The sequence below is a fragment of the Ammospiza caudacuta genome, chromosome 26, assembly GCF_027887145.1.
Source record: "Ammospiza caudacuta isolate bAmmCau1 chromosome 26, bAmmCau1.pri, whole genome shotgun sequence".
Lineage (NCBI taxonomy): Eukaryota > Metazoa > Chordata > Aves > Passeriformes > Passerellidae > Ammospiza > Ammospiza caudacuta.
Window position 1 is genome coordinate 2639298 of NC_080618.1, and position 23621 is coordinate 2662918.

General features: G+C 53.8%; 1 long non-coding RNA gene across 1 annotated transcript; it reads left to right on the forward strand.

The window, feature by feature from the left end:
- Window positions 1–16674: 16674 nt before the first annotated feature.
- Window positions 16675–18194, forward strand: LOC131568318 (uncharacterized). Its single transcript, XR_009275719.1, has 5 exons — window positions 16675–16766; window positions 17317–17352; window positions 17477–17515; window positions 17907–17975; window positions 18067–18194. It is a non-coding gene; the product is annotated as an uncharacterized LOC131568318 (long non-coding RNA).
- Window positions 18195–23621: the final 5427 nt, after the last annotated feature.

The window sequence follows — 23621 nt, forward strand, 5'->3', positions numbered from 1 at the left end:
ACTAAGCCTAAGCCTAAGCCTAAACCTAACCCTAACCCTAGGAGACGAGAACATAGCAATTATGTCAAGATGTTATCTCTGTTACCAATTTAGAGTAGGATTGTAGAGTAGGGTTGCTAAAGAGATTTGTAGCATAGAATTATAGATTAGAGTTGTAATTAATAAAGTTTCTGAAACATCAACTCACTTGGAAGATTCTCCTCCTTCTGACCCCTTCAGAAAATTCAACATTTCCTTCTGAATTACCAATTGTTTTTTATTGGTACTAAGTCACACATATGGCTTTTTTTGTATGGTTTCATAAGTGAGGAGGGCTCTTCTTCATTCATCCTCTCCAGACCGCACTGCCTTTGGAATATGACCCACTGGCTGGTTATGGCACAGCTGTGGTATTTCTAGTTGAGGCAGAAAGGGCAATGGCATTTGAAGGCAAAACCAAAGGAAGAATGAGGCAGCCCAAACATCTTGTGCAGATGCAGGCCTTCAGCTGTGACTGGAGAGCAATGGGGTTCCTGCCACTTGGATTTGTATCCCTAAATGCAATAATCTCTTTGGCTGGAGGAGAGCCTTGCTCAAGTGAGAAAGCAGAAAGATCAGAGAGGGTGCTCGGGAAGGTCTCCTGTGGCGCAGAGCTGTCAGCGCCTGTGAGGTGAGAGCGGGCCCGGCCTTGCCCGGGCTGGAGCCCCAGCAGAGCCCCGGCAGAGGCCGGAGCAGCCTGAGCCCCGGCAGAGGCAGGCTGGAAGGAGGCCCTTGGAGCTGCAAGAGGCAGCAGCCGGGCCCTGGGTGCCTCTTGCTGGGAGCGGGCGAATCCTCCGCTCTCAGAGCCCAGGTGGCAGCTGGCTGCTGCCGAGGGGAAGCGCAGCCGTGCTGGGCACAGCCCGGCCTGGGGGCCATGGCCGTCTGGAGCGTGCCCAGGAGCAGAGAAAGGCCAAGGGCAGCCGCGGGCCGCTGGGCTGCCTGAGGATTCCTCCTCTTCTGCCGGCTGCCCTGCGACTCCTGGCAAAGGCCAGCAGTGTGTGCAGCACTCTGGGCACCGGGGCAGGGAGCCGGGCTGCTCGGCAGGCTGGAGCACAGGGCAGCTCCTTCAGGCCCGGCACTTGTGCCAGGCAAGCGAGGCCAGCGTGAGGCAGGGACAGCTTGGCAGGGCCCATCTGCAGGAGCCAGCGCCTCACGCAGCTCTGGGAGGAAGCGCCTGCAACCCTGCAGTTCTGCACTGAGCCAGAGCAAAGGTGTGAGATGCAGAGTGTTTGGCAGAAATATTCAGGCCCAGCAGGCCAGCCTGCTTTGTGCTCTGTGGTGCACAGCAAGCGCTGTGCAATGCAGCTCTGAGCTGCTGGGAGAGAGGCAGTCGGGGATGTGCCTGAGGTGAGTCAAGGGCTTAGCTGAAAATGTAATGAGGAAAATTGAAAAGTGCAGATGGGTCGAGGGCCCAGCTGGGAAGAGAATTGGGATAGTAGAAGACTGCATATTTTAGTTAAGATTTTAAAATGAGGTAAGAAGCTAAGTTAGTAATACAGGTAGCAGAAATCATGTGCCTTAGTTAAAGAGTACCAAATATATTAGGAACATAAAGCTAGGAGTGACAGGGATAGAGGAAGCAATTGTGAAGAAGCTGAGACCATAGAAAGACCTTGCCTTAATAATTGAACAGTTAGGAGAGGCTTGGACCATGAGCAGCAGGTCAAAAGGTCTTGCCAACTGGCCATGGGAGGAGAGTTCACCATGAGGAAGACTGCTTTCTTCCTCCCATACAACCACTCCCTCATTTCAAAATCCCACCAATCCACTTAAGGGAATACAATTGCGCAGCTGTAATAGATATTCAGCTGATAAAAATGCGAAGCAGGCAGGTAATAATTATGTATTATGGGTCCTTAGAAACCTAATGCAAAACCTTTTCTGTAGAAATAGAGAGCAGGAGTCTGCAACTCCTTGCACGTGTCTTTGGAAACTAGTTCACATGTGACCAGGGCTGCAATAAATACCCTTCTTTTCTACTATAATTAGTTGAAGAGTCATCTGTCCGTGCTTCAAGGGTTATGCTGGAGTAGTGAACTGATTAGGATGGGAGCAGAAGAGTTTCAGCAGGCAATTTTTGGAAGAGATGGAAGCCTCCTGTGACTGAAGGGAAAGTCATTTGGAATGGAGAAATGACCCCAAAGTCCATCCAATTGTATCTTTGTGTCTGAATTGAAATCAGAATGATTATAGATAGCTTCATGCAATTTGTCTACAAATTTATCAAAGTCTTCATTCTTTCTTTGACAAATCTGTGTAAAAGACATAGTGTGTAACTTATCTGGAAGTGCAAGAAATGCATTACATGCTAGTTGTTGGCTCATCTGTAAGACTTGATCAATGCTCCTAGCCTGGGCAGTGGCAGTAGCCCCGGGCCCTTTGCCAAGTAACTGTTGTGCTGTTAAACCATACAGAGGATCACCCTGCACTCTAGCTCTTGCAGCTTCTTGAGCACACTTTTCCTCCCAGCTTTTATGAAACATCACCTGCTGATGGGGTGGCATTCTAAGTCTTATTAGGGTATGCACATCAGCTGGAATTAATGCGTTAGATGGAAAAATATACTGCAGAAGTGACTGTGCAAGTTGGCATTTTCAACCAAATTGTGAAAATGCAGCTCTCATATTTTCTAAAATCTTCCAATTGAAAGATTTTCAAACTCTACTTGCAGCATTAGTTACTACAGGAAAAGCTTCTACATCATTGGAGAGAAAAGTCCCTTCTACAATAGCTTCTGGACTAACTTTTTTCTACTTTAGTTGCTTAGCTGCTTCTATTTCAGGGTCACATTCCAGCTCTAATTCCACATTCTTTACAGCGTGAGAGGGAGGATTTTGTTTAACCGGCTCAAATGCTGGCTCAGAGACAGAATGGAGGAGTTTTTGCAAGAGAGTGGCCATATTCAGACGATGCACAATCCAGCCTGCTTGTAATAATGGACAATGAACACGTTCACAAAGAATGAATTATGGACATATTCAGAATTGGGCTCGGTATGTCCTCGAAAAAGACACAAGAAGAAGAGTCATCGGGACTCAGCACGTTTGTCAGCAAGCTTGGGAAAGTGAGCCATGGATAGGCCAGACAACCTCAGCAAGATGTGTAAAAAATTAGATGATCCAATGAGCATTCTATTTTAGATGCATGAACACCTAGGATTAACCAATCATGTATTAGGTAGAGACGCGTGGACAGCAGAGATTTATTTTAAACATACTCTTTTAAAGGATAATAAATTTGGCTTCACTAGATCATATTGGTTATGGTGTGAGGTACCAGAACCTCCGCACCCCACAGCCTGTTCCCGCAGGAGGCTCTGGTGAGCCCCTTGCAGGACGCTCTGCCATGCACGCAGCCCTCCTCCTGCCTGCCCAGAACGCTCCTGGGACAGCAGGACACAAGCTGGCCGGCTCTGGGCTCAACACAGCCCAAACAGAGGGGCAGGAAGACGCAGCGGCTGTTTTGCAGCCCTGCCCAAGAGAGGTGGGAAGGGTCTCCTCCCTCTGGTCTCACTTGGTTGCGTTTCTGACTGAGCCTGAGACAGGGGCTGCCATTCCTCATTGTGGGGAGACCAGAGTTGCCAGAACCACACCGAGCCTGCAGGCACTGACTGACAGCGCTGCAGCCACTGCGACGGTCGCGCCTCCCAGTCTCAGCCCCTCCCTGCTGCTGCTGCTGCTCCATTTGCTTTTAGGCACACCCAGAGCTCCCTGTTAGGCCATGACGGTCTCTGCTTCTGCCCTCTTCCTGTCCCTGTGTAGGGATGGAGCACTGCTGTTCTTTCAGGAATCTCTTTGTGAAACCTTCCGGCATTGCAAGCTCCTTTGCCCTCAGTGGATGCTTGCCATGGAATCCTGCACAGCTGGGTTCACAGCATACTTGAGCTGGCTCTTCTAAAACCCAGGGTCCTTGCTCCCTTCAGCATGCTCAGCACGACCTTTAACTCCACGGTGCTGTGCAGCTGGAGCAGCAGGACAGGCACCTTTGCAGCCTGAGCTGTCCTTGTTCCTCTCTGTCCGTGCACGGAGGAGAACGGCAGCAGGGCGCTGCGCGTCCCCGGGCTCAGGTTTTGCGCTGCTTCAGCTCCACAGAGACGTGAGTAAAGTGAAAAACCCAAACAGTTTATTAAGGGAAAACAAAGCAAAGGGATGAGCTGGGAGGCAGAAAAGGGGAGGGCTGCAGGGAGGGAGCTGCCAACAGGGAGAGAGATGGCAGGAGCTCCTGGAGCTTCGCACAGGCTCAGCTGTGAGCAGCCAGAGCTGTGCCTGGAGCTCCAGCTGGTCCATCCTGCTTTGCAGGCGGTCCCATCTTCAATGGGCACTGTAAATCGCCGATGGACGCTGGTACATCTGATCCGTCAGACAAAGTCCTGAAGATCTTCTTTCAAAGGTCATCTGAAGCAGTTTGCTCATGCACGATGGACTCTCCTCTTCTTTCAGGGCTTGAAGAGCTGGAAGAGAGAGGAACAGAGCCAAGGTAGAGGCCAGATTGAGGGAATCCAAGGAAAGCCTCCTGCCGGGGCCATCCCAGCCGGCTGCAGTGGCCCGGGCGCGGCTCTCACTGTAGCCGGGGCAGCAGCCAGGCTGGGGGCGGGGAGGGGCGCCGGGCTGCTGGCTCACCGATGAACCTGACGGCCGCCTCTCGCAGGGGCCTCTGTGGGCTCTGCAGGTGCGGCAGGGCCCAGCGCAGGTGCTCAGCCGCTCGGCTCTCATCCTGCAGCAGCTGCGGGGAGCACCGACACAGAAGGCTCGGTGTGGGCTCTGCCCCTCGGCCGGGCGCTCCCTGCGCCCAGCACTGGCCGGGCCGGCCCGCACGGCCCAGGGCAGGGAGCAACGTGGGGGGAGCAGGCTGGCGGGCCTGGCTGCGGCACTGGGCAGGGCCACAGCTGCCAGGCCCCCACACCGAGCTCCGGGGGCAGGGCTCGGGCTCCCGGGCTGTCCTTACCAGGCTCTCAGCGAACTTAATCCGCCGCGCCTTCGTCAACAGCTCTTCAAGGTCTCTCCTCCTCAGGAAGCGTGCCGCACAAAGCAGGGCTTGGAAAGAGGCCTGGAGAGCGGCAGAGAGCTGCAGGTGGTACCAGAGCCCAGGGCACAGGACCTGTGTCCTTGCGCCACGGCTAGGGGAGGCTGGAGCCTGCCAGACACCAGGGCAGGAGGCGGCTGAGCCGCCTGCCAGGGATGCGGCAGCATCGCACAAAACCTCACCTCGGCCACGTGCAGGTTCTCATCGTGCCAGTGCAAGAATAGGGGGAGCAGGCTCTGGTTCACAATTGTTGTGAGAAACTCTTCCCCCTCTTCCACTACCAGCTCCATCACCTTGCAGAAGAGCTGAATGGAGAGCAGCTGCACGTGGCTGTTGTCCTGGAAGGAAAGGAAAAGTCCTAAGCACCAACTGCTCTGGGCCCATTGGGGCAACGGCTCGGAACTGCACAGAGCACAAAGTTTCCAGGCAATGTCCAGTGCCCTTGGTTGGGGGCACAGAGCCTTACAGAGCACAGTTCTCAAAGTGTGGCAGGAGGGACTCAGCCAGCTTCAGGGCGGTGACGCTGGGTAGCAGGAGGTCTTTGTCCTGGAGCATAAATGTGAGCACACAGAGGCTCATCTGGACAACCTCTGCATCTGGATCAGCCAGGTGCTGCACCAGGTGTTGATACAGGCCGCGTATTCCTTCTCCCTGTGTGTAAGACCAGGCTGTGCTGTGAAGCTGTGAACGGCCACAGCACCAACAGCTGCTTGGGGCACTGGGGCAGCTGAAGCAGGAGGCAGGAGAGCTGGGAGCAGCTGCCTCTGCTGCCAAAGCCCAGCCAAGACCAGAGGTCTGCGTTGCCCAGCCCCACACTGCCTGAAGCGTGGCTTCAGCCACTGCCCCGTTCTCACCAGCGAGAGCTCCTTGCTGAGCACCACGAGGCCTCTGAGTGCCAGGCGCAGCCTGTCCCTGCACTGGCTGGGCAGGTGCCAGGATACCACCAGCAGGGCACTGGGACCGTGTTTGCTCAGGTCCAGACACTCCAGGAGGTGGGTGTCAGGCACAGGAGGGCAGTGCCAGAGGAGTCAGCTGGCAGGAGCCCGGAGCCGCACCAGGGTCAAGCACAGGCAGCAGCACAGGGCGCGGGCACCGTCCCAGGCGGCTGCAGCTACGAGAGGCCAGAGAGCTGGGAGGCGGCTCAGCCAAGCAGCGCTGGCCATCAGGCTCACCTCCACAAAGAAGGCCAGGGCAGGCAGATGCCAGCAGGGCTGCTTCCCGACGAGCAGGCTGAGCAGGTCTGAGGCCACGTGGTCACACAAGGGGCTCAAGCCACAGCGCATCTCCCTGCCAGGGGAAAAAGGCACCAAGGCCCTGAGCCGGGCGGGCAGACCTCTCCCAGGCAGGGTCTCACAGAGGTCTGATCTTTCCCCAGCACTCTGCAAGGGCATATGGCCCCTTGGGAGGCAGCTGCTTCTGGGCATCCTCCTCTCCCAGCCTTTCCCAGTCTGCTCGGCCCTCCCTCGCTGACAAGGCCCTCTCGCTTACAGCCCCGCGGACTGTGTGGGGCACTCTGGGCAGGGGGCACAAATGCTGGCGGTGGTGGCATGAGTAGGGGATCCCCCCTTGGCCAGCAGACCCGCTGCATAGTGCTGGGTGTCAGCACAGAGCAGGGTGCCCCAGAGCTGCTTGTGCTCCAGAGCCAGCAGATTCTTGCCAAAGCCCAGTCGGGAGAGCAGAGTCCTCATGGTCTGCACTGCAAACCAGCGTGCCGAGCAAAGGCCAGGTCACTCTGGGAGCGCTGGCCCTGGCCGCAAGGGCGTGGGAAGGACAGGGCGACTGGCACCTGTGGGGTAGGCAGGGAAGGCTGTGCTCCTCCCGGCACGCTCTCCAGAATCTCCAGGTTTCAACGTCCCCTGGCATCTGCTCTGTGGCAGTGACAATTTGCAAGAACAGAGCCACAAACAGTTGGGGAGAATGAAATAGAATGGCGGAGTGCCGCTCTTACATGGGGGCAATCCTCCACAGCACCAGAGTTGCCTGCAAGAGTCAAAGCAGCCCTTTGGCAAGACAAGCAGCACTTGCCTACCCCAAGGTAGTGATCAGTGCCAAGGTGTCCATGAGGCAGAGCCCGAGGGGAGACGCAGGGGGAGCACGCAGCCTGCTGCCCTTGAGCCTGCCCCTAGGCCAGCTCTCAGCCCAGGCTGGGGAGAGCAGGGAGAGCTGCTAGAGAGGTGACCGAGAGGGCGAGCAAAGGAAAGCTCCAGAAACTCACAGCCAGGGCAAGGACGGCCTCGTTGTCCCCGCAAGGGAAGCTGCCCTAGGGCGGCTGCTCCTCCATGGCAGAGAGCAGCGCTGGAAGCACCTCCTGGGCGGACACTCCGGACGTGCCCATGGCTCTCCACATCAGCGCGGCCGCTCTGTGGGACCAGAGCTGTGCATCAGCACCGTGCCCTGTTCAGCTGTGTGGGGCCGGGGGACAGAGCCCCGGTGCGCTGAGGGGCAGGGAGGGAGCATGTCAGAGGCTCAGGAAACAGAGGGGCCCAAGGCTCCTGCAGCCCTCTGCCTGTCTGGCAGAGCCCACTGGACAGGGCAAGGGGCCCTAGGAGCCGGTGAGCTCTTGAGGCACTTATGCTCCGTACCTGACACACGTTGGGGCACAGCATAGGAGGCTCAAAACCACTTGAGCAGGGTGTTCCTCCGTCAGGCTCAGAATCTCCATTTGCAGCCCGGCGTCCACGGTGACACAGGACACCAGTCTCTGGAGAATGTCCCTGACCGTGGCTTGCACCTGGAGGAGGCAGCGTGGGGAAGACTTGGAGTGCTGTCCAAGGGAGCAACTTGCCCAGCTTCCCCCAAGAAGTGCTGGCCTTCCCACCCCACTGTGATGGCCTCAAAAGCTGATGGGGTCCAGCGGATGTAGCTTGAGGGGCCACATGACCCTGGGAGGCCTTCAGCCCTGGCCCCAGGCTGCTTACCTGCTGTGGAGGAGCAGCACCCTTCTGGAAAACCTCCAGAGTGGGTGCAGGAGTCCCGGTCAGTGTGGACATGGCCTGAGTGTCTAGCCGGCCCTGAGCCTGGGTGTGGATGGTGGCCATGCCTTCAGTGAGGGCCACGCCAGCCTTCTCCCTGCCCTGGGCCCTGTCCTGCTCAGAGGCTGCTGTGAGCTCCGAGGATGCTGAGCTGGCAGCAGGCTCTGCCCGCAGCTGGCCGGGCCTGGAGTCGGGCTGGGCCATGCCCTCGGTGCCGGTGCCGCCGGTCTTTGTGCGGCCAAGGCGCAGGAGCCTCCACAGTGTCTGCAGCAGAAGGAAGGTCTGGAAGAGAGGGACGTTCCATGGCCTGCTCCAAGCGCAGGCCCGGCCGAGCAGTGCCTGCAGGCCCGGCCCAGGTGGGGATGGCTGCAGGTACCTGCGCTGCTCTGCAGAAGAGGCCACGGCTGGATTCCTGCTCTTGAGTCCGGTCCTTGGCTGCATCTGGCAAAGAGCGAGCGCAGCCAGAGCTGAGGGGCTGTGGGAGAGGCTGGAGAACACAGGCCAGCCCTGCGCTGCCCAGGAAGAGAGAGCCCCGGGATGCCCCAGGGGATGGAGCACGGCCATTGTGGGGTATCTGCCCAGCCTCTTTTCTGTCCTGTCCATGGGCATTTCCCCAGGGAGTGGCATGGTTTGGCATGGCATGGCATGGCATGGCATGGCATGGCATGGCATGGCATGGCATGGCGTGGCGTGGGGCCAAGTTGGCTGCAGGCTCCAGCCCTGCAGCCCAGCACTGCCACTCACCCTCCTGCGGTGGATTGAACAGCACCACCTCCTCAGTCTCCTGTGCTGGGGCAGCTCCAGGGCCTTCTTCCTCCTCCTCCTCCTCCAGCCAGAGCAGCTTGGGCACTCTCGGGGCTCTCTGCTCCATGGCTATGCCTGGACTTTTCTGTGCCAGCAAATCACTGGACTTGGGCTGTGCCAGCACCAGGAAGTTTTCAGATCTGGGCACTGGCGCTGCCAGCAAACACCAGATCTGGGTGGTGTCGTTGCCAGCGACAGAAATCTGCCGGATTTGGGCTCTGCTGGCACCAGGAAATTTCCAAATCTGGGCACTGGCGTAGCAAACACAAGATGTGGGCGGTGCCAGAGCCAGTAGCAGAAAGTTGCCGGGTTTTGGATTTCTGTGCCAGGAAATTGCTGCACTTGGGCTGTGCCAGAACAGGGACGTTTCCAGATCTGGGCACTGGCAGTGCCAGCAAACACCAGTGAAATCTTCTAGTCCTAGTCCGGACTGGTGACCAGTGGTTTCCCTGAGAACCGGCTCTGGCCACTTTACAGACAGAGACTGCTTTCATCTGGTGCTCTGGAAACAGAACTTTAATGAAGGCAAACACAACAAACAGGACGGCGTGCACGGTACGGAGAGTGAAGCAGAAAAAAGCATGGGTCCAGCGTCTAGCAGGGATATTTATACATTTATATATGGGGAGGGGTGGGATTGGTGAAGTCCATCCAAAAATCCTTCATTTTTGCCTCACAATTGTCATGAGAAAAAGACCACCGAAAGGTTAAAAAACTGTTGAGCCAGTTGGGAAAGAAAGTCTCATGCTTATTCAGTGTGTTCACAGGTGGTGTTTGCAGAACATGCCATGCTGAACTCAAAGGGGCATGCTGCCCTTTTCTGAACAATGGCTCTCTACCTCCTGACTTGGCTGGACTGATCTCTGGGGTGGCTCCCCCCTCCAAGAGAAGACCCCTCTTGTCTGCCTTCAACCACTGTGACAGACAAACAGAGATGCAAATCCCCTCATCAAGGAACCAAGACAAGACAAGGAACCCCCCTGGCACCCTATTGGCACCCCCATGGTACCCCCTTGGCACCCTCCTTCCAGAGACTGGGACTTTACCCCTTCCCAACTTGGGGAGGGGAGGAAACCTGCCCAGAGTAAACATATCTGCGAGCATTCGGCCATGAAAACAATGGAATAACCTCTCCCCCTCCTCCTGTTCCTATTCTTTTCCCCTCCATGCAAACCTAATTTCAGCCACCCTTCCCCCAACCAAGAACAGTATATTTGGGGTTCACTTTGACTGTTCGTTGAGATCTCCCCAATGCATGCACCAGCGAGTTTTGGCGGCGGGACCCCGAAGACATCACGTTTTGGTAGCTATACCCCTTCCCTAACCTTCTTTCCTCCCTTTTTCCCTTGTCCTACCCTTCTCTTCCCCAGATTCCCTAACCAAACGCATATTCAGCTGTGGTTATCATCAATAAAATTGCAATTTGTTGACTTGTTACTGCAAAACCCCTGTGCCTTTGTTGGTTATTTTTTGCACCAAAAAATCATCCGTCACCCGTTCATTTCGGGCGGACCTTCACAAGGGGTTAAGTTGGGATCTGAGGGAAGGATCCAACAGGAAGGAAGGATTAAGAATATTACAATTTTTGCAGTAAAAAGTAACCAATGGTAGCAAAGAGAACTCAGAACTTGCCAGTGACAATCTGCATAACTGAACGAGGAGATCATGGGCGGGAGCTCCTGCTCACCCCAACTAAAGAGGGTTTTCCCATGGCCTTAAGCTGAGGTCTCCCTCTTCTTTTAAAGCAACCCCAGCACAGCAGATCTGGGTGGTGCCGGCTTTTGGCTTTCTTTGCAGAAATCTGCTGCATTTGGGTTTTGCTGGCACGAGGAAATTGCCAGATCTGGGCACTGGCAGTGCCAGCGCACACGAGATCTGGGTGGGGAATATACAGGCACCAAAAAATTGCCAAATGTGAACTTTCCATGCCAGCAAACTGCTGGAATTATGCTGTGCAGGCATCTGAAAAATTCCGGATGTGGGCACTGGCGGTGTCAGCAAACACAAGATCAGAGTAGTGTAGGCACCAGGTATTTGCCTGGTTTGGGCTTTCTTTGCCAGCAAATTACTGCACTTGGGCTGTGGTGGCACAGGGAAATATCCAGATCTGGGCATGGGCGGTGCCATCAAACACCAGGTCTGGGTGGTGACAGTCTTGGCACCAGGAAATTGCTGCCTTTTGTCTACTTTTTCCAAAAAATTGCTGCACTTGGGCTGTGTTGGAACCGAGAAATGTCCAGATTGGGGTAGGGGCAGTGGCAGCAAACACTAGATCTTGCCGGTGCCGGCAGTGGGAAATTGCCAGATTTTGGCTTTCTTTACCAGAAAATTGCTGGACTTGGCTCTGCCAGAACAAGGGAATTTCCAGATCTGGGCACTGGTGGTGGCAGCAAGCACCAGATCTTGGCAGTGCCAGACCCAGTAATGTTGGAAATGAATTTGTAGAGAATTTTTAAGGCTTGATAGAAGGTTTATATGTTATGTATGCAACTGTCACGATCCATCCTTATGAACGGGTTTCGTGATGGTTCGTGGGTTTATCTCAGAGTGCAAAAAACACCGACACGGTACAGGGGGTTGCAATGATAATCAAATCAAACGTACCATTATTGAATAACCACAACAAAATGCACTGGGGAGGAATTGGGGCAATAAGAAAAAGAGGGAGGAAGAGAAAGGAAGGTACAAAGCTACCAAACGTAGAACGGCGAAGTCCTTCAATGTCCAGCCAATGGAGTTCACCAGGTCACATCTGGGGAGATCTCAGGGTTGCAGTTCATCCAAACTCTTATTATACCCTTTTTTTTTGATGGGGGAAGGGGAAAAACTTGAAACTGAATCAAAGGTAGTCTATTGTATTTTGGGGGAAAAAAGTGGTATTTAGAGAAGGGTACACACAGTCCATGTTCTCAGCAGTGGGCGAGAGCCATTATCTTCTTGGTCCACTGCTCGCACCTGCAACATCCATCTTGCTTTGGTCAGCTTGCCTCCCCCACACACCTCCCCCAGGTTGGGGGCCTCAGTCCCAGTCCTTGGAAAGAGTGTGGGGGGCCTTTTCACTTAGGGATTTCATGTCTCGGTCTTTGATGGAGAGGCTTCTTACATCTCAGTCTGTCTGTCACGGCAGTTGTAAGACAAGTGAGGGGTTTTCTGTGGGGACCACCCAAAACTCAGAAGTCCAGCCAGGCCGAGAGGTGGGACAACTTCCAAGGCTATTGTTGCACAAAGGCAAGGTGCCCCCTTCTTCCTTTCATTGGGTTCAGTGTAGCATACAGCAAACATACCTGTGAACAATAGCTTAGCAATACTGGGAGCTGTGCTCAGGTCTCGGGGCCCTTGGCATGTAACTTTCTCCAACAGGGCCAGAAACCTCAGACACGGGTCTTTTCTTCAGTGGTCCCCAATAACGACCGTGAGGCGGATGAGAGAAACTTCGGACAGAGTCTCACACCTACATTATATGGACGATGTACGAATCTGTGCTTCCACCAAGTCTCACTCAGACGCAGCACTTTCCAAGAGTGTCGCAGCTGTCGAAAGCACGGGGTTTCAGATAGCTCAGGAAAAAATCCAGCTATTGAGCCCATGGAAGCACCTCGGGTTTTTATTCACAGGAAGGACCATTGTGCCTCAATCTCTATCCATCAACGAGCACGCCCACACATTAAGAGACATGCAACAGCTGTGCGGCGTCATCACGTGGATCTGACCTCTCCTGGGCCTCACCACAGAAGAACTGACACCGCTCTTCAACCTTCTACGAGGAGACGGCGACCTGGCTTCCCCACGCTCGTTAACACCAGAAGCCTGTGAGGCTTTGGAGAGAGTCACCAACGCCATCAAACACCGCCAGGCACATCGGACAGACCGGTCCCTTCCCCTCAGCCTCGGTATTTTTGGTAAGTGCCCAAACTCCCATGCATTGCTCTTTCAGTGGGATGATACTGCAAAAAACCCACTCATCATCATCGAGTGGCTTTTTCTGCCGCACCAACCACATAAAACAGTTACCACCACACCAGAACTTGGAGCCCAACTTATTATTAAAGGCCAACATCACCTCTGGACCCTCGCAGCTTGCGATCTGGTGTGCATTTACCTCTTTTATACTTTGGAACAATTGGATTCTCTATTACAAACAAATGAACACCCGCAAATTTCATTAGACAGCTATCCCAGAAAAATTTCCATTCATTATCCTAAACACAGACTTTGTAAAGATTCACTGCATTTGTCCCCAAAATCATATAAAAGTAAAACTCCACTCAAAAATGCTATCACAGAGTTCATTCACGGTTCAGGCAATTCTCACAAGTCAGTGTTCACTGGAGGGACCCGCACACTCAGAAGGAGGAGTCTGATATCTGGGTTGTTGAAGGTTCCCCCCAGACTGCAGAACTTGCTGCAGCAGTGAGGGCATTTTGAACATTCCAACAACCCTTCAATTTAATCACAGATTCTGCATTTGTCACCGGGATAGCAGAGCAGGCAGAGCGTGCCCTGCTCAAGAAAGTCCAAAATAAAAAATTATACAGCTTGCTCTCTGAATTAATTTGGTTCATCTCCCACAGAGAGCAACCTTATCACATCCTGCACGTCCGGTCGCACACAGAGCTGCCAAGATACATCACTGAGGGCAACCGGACAGCAGACTTGTTAGCAATGGCAACAAGTGCCACCCACATTTCCCCTGCTGCACCACATGTCTTTCAACAGGCTTGTCTAAGCCATGCATTCTTCCATAAGAATGCTCCAGCTTTAGTACGTCAATTTAAGATTTCCAGAGACCAAGCCAAGGCAATTGTCTCCACCTGCCCCAATTGCCAATCCCTCGCCCTCCCTTCCATAGGGACAAAATGAAGAAAATTACAATGACAACTAACTTGACCATTCATGTTTCTATCAGTGCTCGAACAGTCGATAACTGATTCACTTGAGGACCAGATGACCACTCCCAGGACACCCCAAAATACCTTAACAGCTGCTGCCACCATCATTGTTTCCGTCTTTCTACCATGGGTTGCAGCTGCCAAGGCCCTCGGTGGGCTTTCTCACCTGGAGTGCTGGCTTAGTAAGCAGACCAACGCTACGTCCGCTGCCTTATCAGACCTTCTAGCGGACGAGGAAACCACCAGACATGCCACCCTTCAGAACAGAGCAGCCATCGCCTTCCTGCTGCTCTCCCATGGCCATGGCTGTGAAGATTTCAAAGGGCTTTGTTGTTTTAACTTGCCATCGAAAAGCACATTGATCCAGGCCAACATCAAACCAATGCAAGAGCAAATGAAGACTCTTCTTACTGAAAAAAAAGTTGTGGACATGATGGACAAAAAGCTCATGCAGTGGAGTGTTCCTGTGTGGTTGGGCCCCATTCTTAAAAGTTTATTGTGGGTTCTTCTTATAGCTGTTATCGTTTCAGCAGCACTGATGTGTTTTAAGAAAACAATTGACAAAACACTGGGAAATGTTTATTTAATAAATAAAAAAGAGGGAGATGTTGGAGACAGCCATGGAGAAGAGGAACCTGGAATGCCATGGGAGGACACCACTGTTTAAGTTAAGGCGAGAGACTGCCACAATTCCCCATGGTTCTTTGCTTGTTAATGCTAATGTGCTGTTGTCAATCGACTGCTGTTCGTCCCCCAGTTCCAGAAAGTTCTGTACTCCCCGTTCCTCCATTGGCTTTCCCTTAGAGACCCCTCCCACTCTGCCCCCCCCATTGGTGCATCCCGTGTCACCCCACCTTAACTCCACCCCTGGCTCCCTTCCCCATTGGATAATTTGTACCCTGACCCCTCCTGCCTTCCTCCAGTTCTATACCCTGGTCCCAACCCTGCTCCTGGCTCTTCACCTCTGGTTCCCTTTGACACATGTTGTGTTCCTGCTTGTTCCTGTTTCCCTCTTCACCCTCACTTCACTGGACCCTTGGATTTTCCCTTAATAAACCCGGCTGGATCTGCTATGTGAGGAGTCCTCTCGTCCCTCTGGTGAGGCTTTGATTGCACCATCCGGGCTCAGGGTCTGCTGGGCTGGGGGAGTTGTCAAAGCAGCCCCAAGTGGAGAGGCTTTCGGTGCTGCAGGCACCTGACAGCACCTGCCTGGGGAGGCTGCTCTGGCCACCCGCAGCAACCAATTCCTTTTCCCAAGCAGCAGCTCCCAGCGTCCTGCTCCGAAGCCCAGAGAGAGGGAGCAGCTGCCCTCAGCCTTGTCCTTTACCGCATCCCAATTCTCATGGAATGTCCCCCCTCGGAGAGAAACTCCCAGAGAAGAGAAGTGCGACCAGATCCCCTCCTCCCCTGAGCTTGATCACTTCTTTTGTTTCTTAAGGATCCATTCCACCAGAGCAGTGGTATTGCACTGACAGCTGGGACACCAGCAGGGGATCACCCCACACTGCCCAGTGTGTGCCGGGCTCAACAAGGTCTGCTTCGCCCCTGATTCCACCAGGCCTCTTCCCTTGGCTGTGGTTTTGCTGGATAGTGGGTCAGGACAGTGAGAATCTCCTTCATCCATTCATTCACTATTTAGGGTCCTGCAGACACTTCCTCAATTTCTCTCCAAGGTGACCTTAGCCTCAATTTCTCTCCAAGGTGTCACAGCTCTTGTCCATCTGGTCAAGAATCCCCTAGGAGGACACTCTGATCTCTCCTCCAAGGGCACAAAGCAGCAAAACCCGCAAGGAAAATCTTCCCCCTTGGGCCCTGCGCCTCCTTGGGTGAGTTCCAGAGCAAACAGTCAGGGCAGTGGCCTGAAATGTTTTTCCACCTGAGTCATAACACTTCTCTGATGGATCCACATTGTGCCTGAGGAAAGAGATGTGCAGAATCCTTCACTAATGCCCTGGAATGTCAAACAGGAATCACGGCTTTGGACAGCTCTCAGGAACCACTTCAATGTGGATTTTACTTCTGGAAAGCCCAAGATGTCAGAACGTCCTCCTGGTGCCTCAGGGCTTGGGTAAACAGGGCTTGTCAGAGATGCTGGCAGGGCACCAACACCCCTCCTCCTCACAGGGCACCTCTGTTACCCCAATTAGCTCCGAGTGGCTGCCTGGGGACAGGTGCCCACTTTCCCATGTCCCTGGGATGGGCACATCCTGCTCAGGGCCAGTGCTGGCCTGGGCCCAGAGCCAGGGCCATGACCCAGGTGCTCTGGGAGGGCTCCGTGGCTGCAGGTGTGACAGGATGAGGGGCAGGGCAGGGCATATTCCCCTCTGGACAGTGCTCTGGGCATGGAGCTTGGTCGGGTTTGGCATCTGCGGAGAAAGGGATATCAGGTGGTGTGGATGTGGGAATTGTCACTGCTGAGCCGTTCCCCAGCCCTCAGCCTTGTCTGTAGGTGATCAGCGTTGCTCAGTGCTCCCCAGTGTCTGCAGTGACTGAGATGCCAATCAGCTACCTGATCACGTGTCCCTTGTTCCCCTTGTTCTCCCACATCTTGGGTTTGGGGCCGGGCTCCGCTCTGGGGTGTCCCCCAGGGAAAGCTCTGGGAGGGGAGAGGCAGCAGGAGATGGGGGATCTGGCACTGGGGGCTGTTGGAGGATGGATTGTGTTGGACTGGGGGTTGTCCCCACAGGGTCCCCAGGTGCCTTTGGCTCCCTGGCTGCCCCCCTTAGCCCCACAGGTGCCTGGGCCCTTCCAGGGGCAGCTGCCCTGTGCAGGAAGCTGGAGGGATGCCGGGCAAGGGGGCTGGATCCGTGCCACAGGTGGGGTGGGATGGGCTCTGTGCCAGGGCTGGGCTTGTGGCCAGGGCTGGGGGCTGTGCCAAGCCGGGCTTTGGCCTGGGGGCTGGCAGGGAGGGTGCAGGGAGGAGTCCCGGCAGGGATAAAGGTGCTCCTCACCTGCTGCAGCCTCAGGCAGCGCTGCCCAGAGCCAGAGGAAGATGAAGGTGGCTGTGCTCAGCGTGGCCCTGCTCTTCTCCATCCTGCTGTGCCCCCCGGCACAGGCCAAGGTGAGGCACCGGCCAAATGCTGTCCCCACATCCTGCCCTTTCTGGCCTCCCTTCGCACCCTTTTGGTCCCTCCTCTGTGTCCCATTCAGGGTCCCCAGGTGCCCTCCCACTGACCATTCCTGAGGCCTTTCCTTCCATGCCCCCCTCAATCCTTTGTCTTTCTTCCTGGCCACTGAAAAGGGGTCCCCCTGTACAATTCCCTGACTCACCCCCCACTCCCACACCATCTCCCAGTACTGTTGGTTTTGTCCCCACCTGTCCTCATTCTTCTGTCCCCACCAAGCCCCTCCCTTGCACTCCCATGTCCCTACACCTCAATTCCTTTCTCCTCCCCTGTACCTCACACCCTGCTCCTTCCACACCCCCAGCCCTGCCCCCCGGGCCCTCAATTGACCCCAGATCAGTGTCTCTGGGTCTCCCCCCACCTCAAACAGATCTCCTTGGAGGCCCTGAATTCCCATCCCTCTGCCTGCACCCTGCTCCCTGCACCTGTGTGTCACTCTAGCCCCACAAGGTCCAGTCCGGACCCAGCCTTTGTTCTCCTTTCCAGGCACTCCTGGAAGGAACCCAAGATGATCTGCGGGAGGTGAGTGGGCTGCTGGCATTGCAGGGCATCCCCTCAGGGAATTGGGGGGCAGTGGTGTCCCTCCATCCTTTGCTGGCACTGGGGACATCCCAGTGACCAGTGAGGTCTCCTGGTCTCTCTGCAGTTGGATTTAGACAATGTCGCGGTCCTGGAGACGCCTCTGGTAGGTACCACAAGTTCTGCCGGTGCCAGACCCTCCCATTGCATGGCCACCACAGCCCAGGCCATCCCAGTCTATCCCAGCACAGCCCAGTGCACCCCTCCTGACAGCCCAGACAATGCCCTGCCCCAGGGCTGCACCCCAGGGAAGCCTTTGCCCAGGGCCCTGCTGCATTCCCATCCCTGTCACCCCAGGACCCCCTGGATGAGCCAGGACGCAGCCCCTGCCCCAGCTGTGGCTCTTGGCCAGGAGCCCAGTGCTTCTGGGCAGCAGCACAGCAGCTCCTGCACCCCATTGCTGCCACAGCCCCTTCCCCAAGGCCCCCCTGCTCTCCCCTGCCTCCCAGTGCAGCCTGGTGCCCCCAGTGTGTCTCTAACGCTGCCCTTGTCCCCAGCCCCCTGTGGCTGAAGAGCTGCGGGCTCTCCTGCGGCAGAAGCGCCTGGCTGCCTCTCTGGATGCCTAGGTGAGCTGTGCCTGCAGGGACAGGGCTGGAGACAAAGCCCAGCCATGGCCCAGTGGGTTCCAGAGGTCACCTTCTGGGGTTGGTCTTTTAGGGTTGGAAGGACCAGTGTCCATTTTCCTCTCCAGTGGCAGGAGGAGATGGTCATCACTGGAGGAAACCCCTGAACTCTTTGAGCCCTGGGCCATTTCCCCTGAAGAATCAATAAACCCTTTGAGCAAAGCTTTGCTCTGTGTCCATGTGTGTTCATGGATCTGGATTTCCTCCTTTCCAGTGGTCCAGGGAAGTCAGGCCAGGTCTGGGCTTTGCTGCTTTTACACAGTCTGTGCCTTCCCCCAGACAAATGGTGTGTTGGGAGTTGTGCAGAGTCCAGAGGGAGTGGGTTGACTGGGGGGGTGGGTGTCCAAGTGGTGAGAAAGGCGGTGGTTCACTGTCAGCATGGTAGGAATGGCCTGGGTTTAAAAGAAAAAGAAATAATTTCAAAGAAACTTTCTTTTACAACTTTTTCTCCCTGTGAAAAATCACCATTTACTTCTCAATATTTTGAAAGGTCTATTAAAAACTTAATAAAACTTACAACAAAAGGACTAAATAAGGAAAAAATTATGGTGCTGGGAGCCTCCCCCACTTCGCGGCTGGTAACCACATGGCTGGCTCATCCACACAATGGCTGCTCTCCCTTTTATATCCTTGCTGTTTCAACAGGCAGCCCTAGCTCCTCCCAAAGGCTGTCTGTTGACTCTTGGTCACTGTCCATTGGTGTAGACTGCTTTCTTGGAACTGGATTGGAGGACAGGTGGTGCTAAGCCCCTTAGGAACAATTTGCCCCTCCCCAGATGCCCGGACTACCAAGATCATCCCGGGATAACAATGCTGGGCGGGGGCGATACATTGCAGTAACATAACTATACATCTGTACAACTTCTCTTAACATACTTATCATGTTCACCCTTTAATTGGGAGAGCCAAACATCTCATTACTCATCTCTAACACTGTGGCGTTCACATTCTCTGAAAAAATCCCTTTGCCCAGGATTTTTCTCCTGGGAAGCTGAGACACCTCAGAGAAAAAGAAAAACAAATCTTATCTCATTTGCTTCTTCTTGTGTTGTGCTGATGTGCAGAATGTGTTTGGAGATTGTTTACCCACAGGTGATTTGTTTGATTGGATTCTGGTGGGAGTTATTTTGACTGATTGGCCAATTATGGCCCAGCTCTGTCGAGACTCTGAAAAGAGTCAGGAGTTTTCATTATTATCTTTTGAACAGTCATTAAGTATCATTTCTGCATTCTTTAGTATAGTATAGTATAGTATTGTAAAATAATAAATTAGCTTTATGAGAACATGGAGTCAAATGCAACATTGCTGCCTTCGTTAGGCATCCCTGCAAATACAATATAACACCCCCAAAATTCTTGATTTACTAAAAAGAATTTAAATGCCAAAAAAAAAAATCTTCATATGTCAAAAGTATGTTGAAATTATTTATTGGTCTTGAAATTTGGTACCCTGGCAGGACGGGGCTGCTGGGTCTACCTGTCTGCAGGGCCCTGCGGGGCTGTGGGGTTTCCTGGGTGAGGGGCCCTACACGGTCGCCTGTAATGCCTGGCCATGGTGGGGTAGAGCCACCACAGTGTCCTGGGAAAGGGCGAGTGGTTCTACCTGGCTCTGGGGTCGTTCTTGGCCGCTGAGTCCATCGGCTCCAGCAGGACTTGGGTGAATTTTGGGGTGGGCCAGGTGGACCAGTTGTCCCCGGCCATCCTGAGAGCTCACCAGGGCTCAGTCATGTTCGCTGACTCCAGTTCCAATACTGAAGGAACCACTGGTGCCGGCAGCGCCCCAAGGAAGCCTCACAGCAGAGCTGGCACAGGGCATTGCCATGGCAGAATGGCAGGGAAATTGTCTTGGCCATGAGCAGCAGAATGGCAAGAAAGCCACTGGTGCAGGAGTTGCCCACCCCAGCAGGTTAAAGGCAGGTTTGCGTGGCATTCCTGCTGTCCTGACAGTGAAATTCTGAGCAGACGGCACAGAGGTGTCTTCTCCACGGGGCTCACAGGTGACACCAAGATGCTGTGCGGGAGCTGAGCCCTGCCTGAGCGCAGACTCTGCCCAGCAGGAGCCCCAGGCTGACACCGCGCTGGAGTCCACAGCTGGCTAAGGGGCACTGCGTGCCATGAGTGAGGAACAGCTTCCCCTGAAACAGGGAGAGCTGAACCTTGGAGCCACCTGCTCCACAGCTGGAATGGTGTCAGCGTCAGGGAGCAGACTAAAGAGGAGAGGGAGGCCTTCGGTGTGAGATTCTGAGGAAGACTCATTCGTCAAAGGGAACAGGCACCAAAGAGCTCCAATCACCCGTGTGCTCAGGGTTTTATACAGCACTAGAACTGTGGGTGGGCACGATCGCTGAGCCAATAGGGAATCAGGGAGGGAGGAGCAAAAGGAGGGGAATATATCTCAGGGACCAATGGGGATAAGGGGGGCGGAGAGGCCAGGTCACATGGGCCAATGGGGCATCATCCATGAGGGGAATTCCTGAGGGGCGGAACCTGCAGGGGAGGGGTTTACAGGAGACTGACAGGGAAGGGTCCAGAACAGGGGCAGAGTTTACAGGGATGGATAGGGAAGGCACTGGAATACAGGGTGGAGATTATAATGATTGAAGGGTAAAAGGGGAGGGATATAACCTGGGAATAATCCAGCTTGGGGAAAGACAGCATACAGGGGGTGAACTGGAACAGGCCATCCAAAAAGCTATGAAATAAAAGGGCACTGCAACAACCAATAAAGAGGGATGCAGGACACATTCTATGGTGCAAAAAGAAAGGATCAATCCTGTGCTATTTTTATACGGTCTTTTTATAGGCCTTATTGTAGGGTTTTTTAAGAACATCCCCTGTCTATCCCCAGTTGGTCAGCAACAAGTTGTTACCCTGTATTGATTGGTCACTCAAACCCCTGGTGTGTATGTGCAGGAAAAGTTGTTTGTGAGAGATAGTCTTCATTTTTCTATCTAAGAGGGAAAAAACAGTTTATACAGGTGGCTGGTGTTTATCACAGTCTTACAGCTCTTTTTCAGGAAAAGTAGGTTGTTTTCCACAGTCCTAGAGCTCTGTCTCAGGAAAAACAAGTTGTTTTTCACTGCTCCACAACTCTGTTCTCACAGAGTTGTCAGCTTTCTCATGGCTTCTGCCTCTTGCTGGGATTTATTAAAAGGCCTTCAAAGGATTCACCTTGAGCAGGTCAAGAGCCCAGCCGAGGCTACACTCAAAATGGATGACTGGTCAGGAGTTTTCACACTTTCATAAGGTTTTGTCCATTTAAATATTGGGCTTAGATGTCCAATTGCAGCCTCAGGTTATGCAGTCCCATCCTCCCGGTTTGCTCTCCTCAATTCGCTGTTGTTTGCACTTTTTGTGCCTGAAGCTGCAACCGTGTCTGGGGCTGGAAAAGGATTGTTTTGTCTGACTACACTGTGAAGAGAACTTGCTAACACTGTGTATGAAGTCCAGAGTTACAGACTAATGCAGTAGAGAATCAGGAAATATGAGAGCTAAAACTCAAGGCATCAGCCTGTTCCATGTTCCCTATATTCCATGGGGATCCACAGCATCAAAATGGCCACTTGTTTCCACGAGGTTCCCTGATGTCACCGTGGTGTCCTTGGACCCACCTGGTCACAACTGACCCATGGTTCCATGAGGTTCCCCAGTGTCACCATAGTCAGTATCAGAGGATGGATGAGATCAATGTCCTGAGACACTGTGGGATGAGCTGTCAATCAGTCACACAGTGGGGACAGTGCTAACCCAGCCCTGATTGCCTGAGTGATCAGAAATCCCACCTGGGGGGAGGCCCAGGATTGATCCTTTCTTTTTGCACCATAGAATGTGTCCTGCATCCCTCTTTATTGGTTGTTGCAGTGCCCTTTTATTTCATAGCTTTTTGGATGGCCTGTTCCAGTTCACCCCCTGTATGCTGTCTTTCCCCAAGCTGGATTATTCCCAGGTTATATCCCTCCCCTTTTACCCTTCAATCATTATAATCTCCACCCTGTATTCCAGTGCCTTCCCTATCCATCCCTGTAAACTCTGCCCCTGTTCTGGACCCTTCCCTGTCAGTCTCCTGTAAACCCCTCCCCTGCAGGTTCCGCCCCTCAGGAATTCCCCTCATGGATGATGCCCCATTGGCCCATGTGACCTGGCCTCTCCGCCCCCCTTATCCCCATTGGTCCCTGAGATATATTCCCCTCCTTTTGCTCCTCCCTCCCTGATTCCCTATTGGCTCAGCGATCGTGCCCACCCACAGTTCTAGTGCTGTATAAAACCCTGAGCACACGGGTGATTGGAGCTCTTTGGTGCCTGTTCCCTTTGACGAATGAGTCTTCCTCAGAATCTCACACCGAAGGCCTCCCTCTCCTCTTTAGTCTGCTCCCTGACGCTGACACCATTCCAGCTGTGGAGCAGGTGGCTCCAAGGTTCAGCTCTCCCTGTTTCAGGGGAAGCTGTTCCTCACTCATGGCACGCAGTGCCCCTTAGCCAGCTGTGGACTCCAGCGCGGTGTCAGCCTGGGGCTCCTGCTGGGCAGAGTCTGCGCTCAGGCAGGGCTCAGCTCCCGCACAGCATCTTGGTGTCACCTGTGAGCCCCGTGGAGAAGACACCTCTGTGCCGTCTGCTCAGAATTTCACTGTCAGGACAGCAGGAATGCCACGCAAACCTGCCTTTAACCTGCTGGGGTGGGCAACTCCTGCACCAGTGGCTTTCTTGCCATTCTGCTGCTCATGGCCAAGACAATTTCCCTGCCATTCTGCCATGGCAATGCCCTGTGCCAGCTCTGCTGTGAGGCTTCCTTGGGGCGCTGCCGGCACCAGTGGTTCCTTCAGTATTGGAACTGGAGTCAGCGAACATGACTGAGCCCTGGTGAGCTCTCAGGATGGCCGGGGACAACTGGTCCACCTGGCCCACCCCAAAATTCACCCAAGTCCTGCTGGAGCCGATGGACTCAGCGGCCAAGAACGACCCCAGAGCCAGGTAGAACCACTCGCCCTTTCCCAGGACACTGTGGTGGCTCTACCCCACCATGGCCAGGCATTACAGGCGACCGTGTAGGGCCCCTCACCCAGGAAACCCCACAGCCCCGCAGGGCCCTGCAGACAGGTAGACCCAGCAGCCCCGTCCTGCCAGGGTACCAAATTTCAAGACCAATAAATAATTTCAACATACTTTTGACATATGAAGATTTTTTTTTTTGGCATTTAAATTCTTTTTAGTAAATCAAGAATTTTGGGGGTGTTATATTGTATTTGCAGGGATGCCTAACGAAGGCAGCAATGTTGCATTTGACTCCATGTTCTCATAAAGCTAATTTATTATTTTACAATACTATACTATACTATACTAAAGAATGCAGAAATGATACTTAATGACTGTTCAAAAGATAATAATGAAAACTCCTGACTCTTTTCAGAGTCTCGACAGAGCTGGGCCATAATTGGCCAATCAGTCAAAATAACTCCCACCAGAATCCAATCAAACAAATCACCTGTGGGTAAACAATCTCCAAACACATTCTGCACATCAGCACAACACAAGAAGAAGCAAATGAGATAAGATTTGTTTTTCTTTTTCTCTGAGGTGTCTCAGCTTCCCAGG